The sequence below is a fragment of the Rhinatrema bivittatum genome, chromosome 19 (genome assembly GCF_901001135.1).
Source record: "Rhinatrema bivittatum chromosome 19, aRhiBiv1.1, whole genome shotgun sequence".
Classification (NCBI taxonomy): domain Eukaryota; kingdom Metazoa; phylum Chordata; class Amphibia; order Gymnophiona; family Rhinatrematidae; genus Rhinatrema; species Rhinatrema bivittatum.
The window spans coordinates 5,322,912-5,333,090 of record NC_042633.1 but is presented as its reverse complement, the minus strand read 5'-3'; positions in this window follow the sequence as shown (position 1 = coordinate 5,333,090).

Genomic DNA, 10,179 nt, shown 5'->3' with positions numbered 1-10,179 from the left:
GGTAACCTCCTGCCTAATTGTGAATGTTTTAGACTATGTGCATTTTTTTGCTATTAATTAGAACCTACGAGGAAAGCAGGTGCAAATTTGTGCAGATAATATTGAGGGAGCAATAATCAAACCGAAACTACCTGTGTATCTTTCATTTGATTATTGTGAGAAACCCTGTGGCTCCTGGATGAAAACTTCCAGCAGAGTTTGCCAGCCATGAGTAATTAACAGTCAACATATTAGACTACTCAAATCCAATCCAACTAGACTTCCCAGAAATCCCCTTGGATCAATGGTGGTTTTTGGCAGCAATTCTGCCAAATTGAGTAGAAATGAATAAACAACAGCAAAAAAAAAACCCCCACATGCTAATTTATGCAAATTCATGGAATGTGCACAAATATTCAGCCATTTGGCTGACAAAAAAAGATTATGGGCTGAATTTTCAAAGCACTTGTATGCATACAATTAGCATTGACATGCACAAGTAGCTTGTGCTCACACACTGGTTTTTTTAAAAACATCAAAAAAAGGGCAGTCTAGGGATGTTCTGGAGCAGGGTTCTGGAGAGTTATTTTATAAGAGACATACGTGCATACATTTGGCAACTATCAGGTGAATTTTCAAAGAAGTTCCGTGTGTAAATGTAACATGCTACAGTAGCAATTTTCAAAAGCCATTTTAGTGCGTAAAGTGCACTTACATGGGTAAATCCTATGGACAATTCAATGGCATGTATTGGACCAATTTTCAAAAGCCCACTTACATGGGTAAAGTGCATTTACATTGTAAAACCCCGTTTTAAGCGTATAAATGCTTTTGACAATCAGGCCCTTAGTCATGTTATTTTACTTCGGCTAGTTATCTTGCGTAATTAATATCAGACTTGCTTATGGTCTACTATTGGGTGGATGGGAGGTCTGCGTGAACTGGGAGGAGCTCAGGCTGATGAAACAGGAGAGCCTTGATTAGCTGGAAAAGGATTGCGTGAAGTGATGGAGTAATCGGAAAACTGGTTATTTTAATTGCAAGCACATGTTTTAAAGTATACCGACTTCTAGGCGTAACTCAGGTTTTATGTGAGCAAGTGCTACTTTTTTTTTTGCTTGTAAAATATACCTACATATATTTGTTAAATTGAAAGGAAAATGACGCATATTCAATGCATTGAAATACTTGCTTTCAATACATTGAATGCATTTGCATGTAAGCTTACATACATGTGTATGTTGAGGGTAGAAATATGCATATTTTATAATACTCATGTGTCTGATATGCATGGGTTGTAACATACCACTGTAGATCTCCATGTGGCCACATACATGCACAGAGTTACTCAAAAGTTATTCTCTTGCAATCACCAATCAACGTGAACTAGCAAAGATTCACAAAACATGGAACTGGAAGTCCATGGATTTATTAATAAGGAAACATCTAGAACTGTGCAGATAAAATGAAGTCAAGAGAAAGAGATGGAGGAATTTCATACCTGTGGGATCCTGTAAATCCCTAATATCCAGGCCATGACCTCAGACATCGATGAGAAGTTCTCTCCAATGAAACCTGTGACAGCCAGGTGAGGGTCACACTTATAATTTGGGAGTATTTGGTTTTCTCCAGACAGAAGAAGCAGCGTATCCTGGAGAGTGACTACCTCTGTAAAACAAGAGTCCATGATCCGGAAACCCAAGGTGTGGTTCGGCAGCAGATGCTGTTTCTCATTAATTTCTTCTACGGCAAACATGACAGCCAATATGTCACGGTAATACCGGGTCTGAAAACTGTTAGGAAGAAACCAGCCTGCTGTCATCATGATGCATCCTTTGGAAGGTGCTGGGTCAGCAGAATCCTTCCTCCCTTCTTATAAGTAAAAAAACAAACAAAAAAACCCCCCTTTCAATAATGGACCCCAGTGAGGACCAAATATTTGTGCTGCAGGGATCCGACCTTAGAAAGTTTCTTTTCAACATTATTGTGAGCAACATTGTGGAAGGATTTTCAGGAAAGGTTTGTCTTTTGCCTAATGATACCAAAATCTGCAATATGGTAGACAGCAAAGCTTGAGGAATGGTCTAGAGACTGGCAGCTAAGATTTAATGCTAAAATATGCAGAGTTATGCACTTAGGATCCAAAAACCCAAGGAAGAGGTAAAGTATAAGATATGAAATTCTTCAAAGCACAAATGAAGAACAGGATGTGGGGTTGATCGTTTCTGATGATCTTAGAAAGGAAAACCAGGTGCGAAAGATGAAGTCAAAAGCCAGCAATGTGCTTGTATAAAAAAATCTCTAAATAAATAAATAAATAGGGAGAGAAATGTTCAACAGTAAAAAAAAGGAGATGATATTGCTCCTGTTTAAGTCCTTGGTGAGCTCTCATCTGAAATACTGTATATAGTTCCGGAGTCTGTATTTTCAAACAAATATAAACTGATTGGAGTCGGTGCATAGAGTGGCTACTAAAATGGTCAGTGGTCTTTGTTCTAAAGCATATGGGGACAGACTTAAAGATCTAAACATGTATACCCTGGAGCAAAGGTGGGATAGGGAAGATATGATAGAGACATTTAATTACCTCCAACATTTCCATGTAGGGGAGGCAGACCCTTTTCAATGAAAAGGAAGGTCTAGAATGAGGGATAAGGGTGGAAGGAAGTAGAATCAGGAGTAATCTAAGTTAATATTTTTTTATAGAGACGGTGGTGGGTCCATGGAGCAGCCTTTCTGTAGGTATAGTGGAGGCAAAGACAGCTTTTGAATTCAAGAAGTCATGGGACAAAAGGCAAAGGATCTCTGAGGGACCAGTAGAGAGAGTTGAGCTGAATAATTGGCTTGACTCGGCAGACCAGATGGGCTGTAATGGTCTTTCTTCCATCACATTTCTATGTTTCTGAATCTTTTATGCTTGTGATATTTGGGAGGGCAATTTTGGAATATCACGAGTAATTTTTCTGTGGCAGCTAACACATAAGTTACACTAAATTTCAAAGCAAACGTGCCAAAAAGTCAGCTTTGAAAATTAACCAAAATATCATGCACAAACCTTTCCTTTCTCTTTGCAGGGCATAAATATTGTGTATTAATTTATGTGCATACTCTTTAAAATCTAATGATGCTGAGTTAGCAAATTCTTTTAATAATGGAACCCAAAGTGGACCAAATTGTTCTGAGTCTTTAATGTGTGTTATCTTAGGGATGGTCATTTTTAAAATGTATTTATTTATTTAAATTTCTATACCGATATTAGTGGGGACATCATATCGGTTTACATCAAAAACAAAAAGGTTGGAAATTACATAAAACAGGGTGGTGGGGAGGAAGAAATAGGGTGGTGGGGAGGGAGAAATAGGAACTATAGAACGCAGAATAGGAAGTACATAGGAACAGGCTACTCGGAGAGTGCCACAACAGTTCAAACTGAGCAAAAAACGTAAAAATTTGTGGAAAACAAGGGGAACTTTATACAATATTCATGTAGGAATGTAGGGGGATAAGTTTCTTTCAAGGGTGAGTGGGGGATGATGTTCTTGATGGGCATGTTGAGTGGCCGGAGGAAGAATTAATCTTGATAGGTGTGTGCGAATAGCCATGTTTTTAGATTGGTTCTGAATTTGGAGCTGCAGGTCTCGAGCCTAAGGTTGGGAGGTAAAGAGTTCCAGAGGGTAGGTCCAGCGATAGATAGGGCTCGTTCCCTTGTAGAGGTGAGGTGTGCTATGTTAAGTGAAGGTACATGGAGGGTTCCATTGTTGGAGGCTCTGGTGGATTTGTTAGGTCGTAAGGGGCAGAAAGAATCGACAAGCCAATTTGAGTTGTGTGTATATATAGCTTTGTGGGTCAGGGTTAGGGTTTTGAATAGGATGCGAGAGGGGATAGGAAGCCAGTGCAGACTCTTGAGGAGGGGTGTAATGTGGTCATATTTGCGGGCATTTGAGATAGTTCTCGCTACTGCATTCTGCAGCATTTGGAGATTTTTTATTGTGAAGTAGGGAAGGCCAAGGAAGAGGGAGTTGCAATAGTCCAATTTTGCTGTGAGGGTAGCCTGGATGACGGTGCGAAAATCACTGGCATGGAGTAAGGGTTTGAGTTTCTTCATTACATTGAGTTTGAAAAAGCCTTCCTTGAGGATCAGGTTGATATGCTTTTTTAGATTTAGTTGTTGGTCTATGTGGACACCAAGGTTTCGTGCGACATTCTGCCTTTTGAAAGTATTGTATGCGGGGTCGTTTGTGATGACCGGTTTAGGGGGTGATTGATGGGAGATGAGTAGGAGTTCAGTTTTCGACGTGTTCAGAGCTAGGTGAAGGTCGGAGGAGAGCATTGATGGATGCAAGACAGTTATTCCAATGGTTCAGTGCATTTGTCAGGGTGTCCTGGTTGGGTATGACAATTTGCACGTCATTGGCATAGAGAAAGAATTTGAGGCCAAGGTTGGATAGAAGATGGCAGAGGGGGGTCAGGTATATGTTAAATAAAGTAGAGGAAAGGGAAGAGCCCTGTGGGACTCCTTGGGAGAGGGCATGATGGGTGGATTCTGAGTTGCCTATTTTGACTGAGAAATTTCTGTTGGTGAGATATGATGTAAACCAGTTGAGTGCTGTGCCTGAGAGGCCTATGTGGGCGAGGCGGGTGAGGAGGTGTGTGTGGCTTATAGTGTCAAAGGCGGCGGAAATGTCCAAGAGGGCTAGGATATAGCAGGTAGGGGTGTGCATTCATTTTGAACTTAAATGTAAAACGCTACTTTTTTTTTTTTTTAACTTAAAAAAGTGATGAGGCGAAAACGATCGGATTTCCAACTTATTCAACATAGCTATGTTGAATACGTTGGAAATCGCGATTGTTGATCCAAAATAAAAATTTAAACCCCTCACCTTCCTTAATCCCCCCCCAAAGACTTACCACAACTCCCTGGTGGTCCAGCGAGGAGTCAGGACGCCATTTCTGAACTCCTTTGCGAGGAGCACGTGACGTCGGCTCCTCGTCGGAGTGACGCGGCGTCACGTGATTCCCCGCAGGTTCACTCCGGGTCCCTCGTTCGACCCAAAAGGAACTTTTGGCCAGCTTGGGGGTGTCAGGAGGCCCCCCCAAGCTGGCCAAAAGTTCCTTTGTCTGAGATGACTGGGGGGGTTGGCTTAGTGAGTTCATTGACATAGGAAAAAAGGATTTTCGGATTGTACATGTAGTCGTGAATTTTTTGGCGTAGAAGTCGCGTTTGGCTGTGAGGGTGGAAATTCTGTACTGGTGGAGTGCAGATTTGAAGGATGATGTCTTATGGGGTGAAGGGTCTTTATGCCAAGCTCTTTCCTTTTGTCTGAGATTGTTTTTCAAACGTTTTACTTATGTAACTTATGCAGCAGCTGCGCACTTCAGTTATTCTCAATTAACCTAAATTAACCTAAATAACATGCACGCTTTTGAAACGTAAACGTTTGTAGAAATTCAAACTCTGCTGCAACTCCTCAGCCTGGAACACATGTTTTTTTGTGAATAAAAGTATGCTCAAAATCGAGTTACACACTAACTTTTATGCTCACAAATATTCAGCATCTTTAAAGAAGCCATTTCCTTGAATAAACTAGTGTTATTCTAGGAAAATAGACCCATTAAGAATTTCCATTCACTGTGTGGTGTCAGCACCACAAGTGTGCATACTGCATAACATTGGGGAGACCAGTGACGTAATGCTATTTGGCTCATAAACATGCTCATTTCCCTATTAATCTATGCGGCTGAAAACATTTTTGCTCGCCTTTAGGTGCAGCATTAATGCACGATTAAGGCTGTGATCTCTCCTTAATGACTAATGTGAATTGTAGCACGCATACAGACATTGGTTTTGAAGCACGATAATTGCTTGCAGTATTGAGTGAATTAGCCTTTAAGAATCAAGTCTGTTTATCACTGTTTCATTTTGGATTCTGGTACTGTTTTGTCTTCTACCAACTCCACTGGGAAGCTAACTCCATGCACTCCTTATCCTTTGTATTACATCTAAGTCTACCCCATAGTGACCTCTAGATCTAGAACTTTCATTTCACAAAGTAGTACATGTCTTGTTTTTTGTTTTTCATTTTGTTTGTTGCTTGTTTTGTTCAAATAAAAAAACATGCAACACATGATAGAAAAAGAAGTGTCAGGTCTGGTTGCCTCCTCCCCCTTCGCAAATGCATTCACCACAAAAATCCCTCCTGGACCCTCACCGCATAACCTCCAGCCTGCCCCCGCAACGTCTTACCCCCATCCTTAGGATATGAAAACTCTTGCAGAGGCAGGAGTGAGCCCCAGTTACTCCTCTCTTGCCAATGTAGAACCGAGGCTGGCACCATTATGGATAATTTCCATGCCACAAATGGCATAGGCTGACATGAGCAGTTTTAGGGTAATTATCTATAATGGCACGATCCTCAGGTCCTCTATAAATATTTTTCAACCCCCTGACTGAAACATGATGGGGACAGCATTTGCAACTATTCTGTCTCAACAATCTGCATGTTATCCTCATACCAGAAAAATCGACCATCAGAATCAGGCTGGGTAATTTGAACCCCGTCATGCCTAAATATACAAAAAAGTCAGAATGAATGAATCTCAGCTAGGACCAACCAACTCCTATAAGCATCATTATACAAATAGGTTTTTAAATATTTTATAAATGTTTCAAGTTAGCTTCTTACCTCAATGACTTAGGTAATAAGTTGCGTGTAATGGGACCAGCAATTACAAAAATTCTCTCTCGCCTATCTGCTAATCTAACCACGTAAACATTGACCAGAAGAGCTTAGTTCTCACACTGGTTTATAGATCTTTAATGATGGATTGACACATGGTGGACTATCTGCACTTAAAGCTTTAAAAATCAAGGTGAGTATTTTATATTTTATCTGTCGTTGTATCAGAAGCCGGTTAAGCTCTTTTAATACTGGAGGATTAATAAGGGAGAAGAAGTACTTGATCCAATGCAAAGAAAATACCAGAACAAAAGGTGCATCAGCAAGATCAAGAAATATTTGTTTCATGAAAAGTGTGTTGAATGCAAGTATGGCTTCTAAAACCTTCTCCCCAGCCTCTCTTTTCTAGAGTATACATACTTAGGTCCTTTAGTCTTAGGATGCTTTTGAAACAGTGGACTAGATTTATGTGGCTGATTATTACTGGTCTTTGTGCATATATAGCAAATTCTCTGGTACAGTCATTTAGAAGTCTGTAAGTTTAGATTGTATGAGTGTTCTTGGTGTACCCTACACAAATGGACACAATAATCTAGCTGAGGTCTCCTCAACTACCTGTAAAATTCCTAAATCACCTCCTTCATACTTCTACTACATCTGCCTCTAAATCTAAAAAGTTCCCTATGCATCCTAAAATCCCTCCAGCTCCTGCTACTGCCCTGTTGCAACATTATATACTACCTTGGTCTCTGTCATGCCTGATGGAAAAAGTATCTCATGCCACATTGTGTAAAGTTCCCTTAGATTTCTGCATCATAAATGTATAATTCTGCATATTTTAGCACTAAAGTTTAGCTGCTAAACAGTCAAACACATCTCAATTTAGATAATACGCCGTCATCTTATTCTTTAAGACCATTTTTCCACTGCAGTATTGGTGATTTTAAAGATATTTTATGCACTCATAATAATGGCTAGGCAATTTTGGGAATTTTACAGGATACAAATCCTAAATCATGATTAAGAAATTCTCATTCTGGCAAATATTGACCGTGTCTAGTGTTCCAAACATAACTAAACCAAACGTCAGCTGAAGATATTCATATCAACATGTGCTTGCTTTGTGCCTTTGCTTCCAATTTATTACTAACTAATAGACCCGGGTCTTTATCCTGGTTAGAAATGTCACTAACAGAATAGTATTCCCAAACAATATCTTACTCTTTACAGCGTGCTGGCTGAGGAGTCTCTCTGAAGTCAAGGATGGGGTAAACAACACCACTGTGAGCTCCAGCTATCACCCCTATGACAAAGTCTCCATCCATAGAAATGGGAGCCATTTCTCGGAGCTCCAGCTTACATCCTGGCTTTATCGCTTCCTTTATGGGAACAGCAAGCAGCAAGAGAGTCAAGCATGCAAAAAGTCTCATTTTCTCACTCTTTCACAAAGCCTCTAGATTCATCATCATCACAGCATGGGACGTACAGAAGAGAGAAATGGAAAGGAAAAAGAAACATAAAACAAAGTATAAGCAAGGTAAGATCAAAACACAGAATGAGAACTAGAGAGAAGAGAGCAGAAAAATTACCAAAGAAAGATCAAACAGTGAGACAAGAAAATAATCACTGAAAGTTCAAAAACATAAAGTGAAATCAGGAGGCGAGAGACCAAGAAATAAACAGAGAATGAGATATAGTGAGAAAATAAACAAGGAAACACCCAGAGAAAAGTCATACAACAGAGTCTGAAATCTGAAGAGCAGAGGCCAGATTTCCACAGGACTAAGTGGTTTATATCTTCTCTGCCTGGAGGTTGTTTCACTGACCCCTGTAATTCTAGAGATGCAATTAAGCAAGGTGGTACTCAGGTGTCTTCCTGCACTCATTATATGATGAGTAGGTGCGTGACCTGTAATAATGGGTCCTGATGATAATCACAGCCTGACGTCTCCCATGGGATGTGAAGGAGGAAGAACACTATATTGTTAAATCTGTTCGCCTTCCATTTTAGAAATAGGAGGATTAACCCTTTGAAAGTCACTGTTCAGAAAATAGGTGAGAAGACAAGTTAGCCAACTAAGGGCCTCATTTTCTAAACGGATCGCACGTGATAAGGGACGTTTTGCACGCGAAATGTCCCTTATCACGTGCGATACCAAAATGGAGCATCACCGGGGCTGACTCCGCGAAGACGCCGCGGATGACGAAAAGGTAAGGCCCTTTTCGCGTCTGAGGTAGCACCCAATAGCTGCACCTTCTATGGTGGTGCTATTGGGTGCGAAACCGGCAGCGATCGCACCACGACGGTGCGATCGCTGCCGGCTAGTGCAGGCCCGCCCCCCCCCCCCCCCCCCCCCCCGTTTCGGCCCCCCGCCCCTCATTCCCTAAAGTATCACAGGCCTGCGATACTTTAGAAAATGAGGCCCTAAATTGATCTGGATAAATTGTGACAGATAGCTGGACAAGTCTCCCGTTGAATATAATCGCCTTAAGTTATCTGGGTAACAATACCCAGATAATGTTAAACCTATCCGGATATATTCTGAATATAGCTGGGTGGCTTCAAAGGTACCATGTACGTTTATCCAAATAAGTTTATCCCTGCCCAGCTACATTCAGATGTTGTCAGGCAGCTGAAAATAAAATCTTCCAGGCATTCTGGACCAATCCTCCGGCTCCCTCACCAACGGCTCCTCCACTCCCCCAAAATTAGAAAAAGAAAAGAAAAGGAAGTTGGCCCTTACAAAGTTAATTGGTACAGACTGGGAGAGAACTGGGAAAAAGGGTGATCGTGTCACCATGCATAACTTGAAAATCCCCCCCTGCGCACAAGTCGTGGGCTGCCCGCACATGCACATGCGGATGTTAAAATCCAGTGCGCATGTGCGCACGGACATTGTATTTTATAACATGTGTGCAGCGACGAGCGCGTGTTATAAAATCTGCGTGTGCATGTGCGGGTCTTAACATCGACCCCTATATGATAAGTATGAACAATACATTATTTTTTAAAATAATTTTATTTATTCATTTTCAATACCATAGAAAGAGAACATTCTTTGTAAAGAAACATGCAGAGTTCAACAAAGTATGAAAAAACACAAGGAAATAAAATACAGAGTAAAACACAAGAGTATATGATGTGAACTAAAACTTCCAAGCAGAAAACAAATGCATTAGAAGAGGCTAAAAAATCAAGGGAGCTTATACTTAAGCACTACAAAAGAAATGGCTTAACCCAGTTTGATATATGGCAGCATAACATGAAGACATGAACTTAAGCTGACCTATGCATGAATGGTTACTGAGAGCTATCTGGAATGAATTCAGACCTAGCCAGATATGATGAAAGGTCATGAGGTTATCGATGGCAAATGGCTGAGGCCACATTCCAAGCTTTGTTCTCACAGATTACTATCTCGACTGAAAGAGGCCAGTTAAACTGAATATTCCCCTGAGGTCAAGACTCTGCTCAAAGGCCTGGAACGAGCGACAGAACACAGACCTACTACAATGATTGATA